Genomic DNA, 1,521 nt, shown 5'->3' on the forward strand with positions numbered 1-1,521 from the left:
TTCTGCAAAGAATACATCCAAATGGCCAACAGACACATGAAAAAATGTTCCACATCACTCGGCATCAGGGAAATACAAATCAAATCCAGAATGAGATACCACCTCACACCTTACAGAATGGCTAAAATGAACAAGTCAGTCAATGACAATGCTGGCAAGGATGTGGAGAAAGGGCAACCCTCCTACACTGTACGTGGGAATGCAAGCTGGTGCAACCACTGGAAAACAGCGTGGAGGCGCCTCAAAAAGCTGAAAATAGTACTAGCCTATGACCCAGTGATTGTAGTACTGGGTATATACCCTAAAGATACAAACGTGGCATTCTCAAGGGGCACATGCACCCAAATGTTTATAGCAGCAATGTCCACAATAGTTAAACTATGGAAAGAACCTAAATGTCCTTCAACAGATGAATCAATAAATAAGATGTGGTATATATGTACAATGGGATACTATGCAGCCATCAAAAGAAATGAAATCCTGCTATTTGTGATGACGTGGATGGAACTAGAGGGTATTATGCTTGGCGAAATAAATCAATCTGAGAAAGACAACTATCATATGATCTCCCTGATATGATGAAGTGGAGATGCAACATAGGCGGTTTCGGGTGTACGAAAAGAAAAATAAAAGAAGATGGGATTGGGAGGCAGACAAACCATAAAAGACTGAATCTCACAAAACAGAGTGAGGGTTGCTGGGGCGCGGTGTGTTGGGAGACGATGGTGGGGGTATGACATTGGGGAGGTCAGGTGCTATGGTGAGTGATGGTGAGTGCTTTGAAATGTGTAAACCTGGTGATTCACAGACCTGTACCCCTAGGGATAAAAACACATTATATGTTAATAAAAAATTTAAAAAAATAATTTAAAAAATCCATTAAAGAAAAAACACATATTGCAAGCCCAGAGCTAAACTCATATTCAATCAAAAAAGTTTGAAAGTTTTCCCCTTAAAGATCAGTAAAAAGACAAGAGTGTCCACTTTCATTACTCTCATTTGACATAGTACTGGATGTCCTAGCCAGAGAACCAAGGAACACAAAGAAATAAAAGACTCCAAAAAAGAAAAATGAAGGAAGAAGTAAAATTTTCTTTTTTTGGATAACATGAACTTACATGTAAAAAAAATCCTAAAAACTTCACAAAAAATTTTGAATAAACAAATTTAGTAAAGCTGCCAAATACAAGATCAATATATAAAAGACAAGAATTTTGTTTTGTTTCGTTTTTTTTTTAATATGGAATGCTTCGTAGTTTTTCATGTCATTCTTGTTCAGTGATCAAGCTAATCTTCTCTGCATCATTCCAATTTTATTATATGTGCTGCCAAAGTAAGCACAAGACAGGAACATTTTAACACTCTAATGATGAACTATCTGAAAAAATAAAGAGAACAATCTAATTCACAATAGCATCAAAACTAATAAAATACTTAGGAAAAGATTTAACTAAGAAGATGAAAGATCTGTACCCCATTTATGTCTCCTTCAATTTCTTTATCAATGTCATAGTTTATGGG

At 36.0% G+C, this 1,521-nt stretch overlaps 1 non-coding gene across 1 annotated transcript; it reads right to left on the minus strand.

The window, feature by feature from the left end:
* Positions 1 to 1,234: 1,234 nt before the first annotated feature.
* On the minus strand, positions 1,235 to 1,341 carry LOC132009302 (U6 spliceosomal RNA). The gene has a single exon (XR_009401856.1). It is a non-coding gene; the product is annotated as a U6 spliceosomal RNA (small nuclear RNA).
* Between the last annotated feature and the right edge of the window lie 180 nt (positions 1,342 to 1,521).

The sequence above is a fragment of the Mustela nigripes genome, unplaced genomic scaffold, assembly GCF_022355385.1.
Source record: "Mustela nigripes isolate SB6536 unplaced genomic scaffold, MUSNIG.SB6536 HiC_scaffold_12116, whole genome shotgun sequence".
Classification (NCBI taxonomy): Eukaryota; Metazoa; Chordata; class Mammalia; order Carnivora; family Mustelidae; genus Mustela; species Mustela nigripes.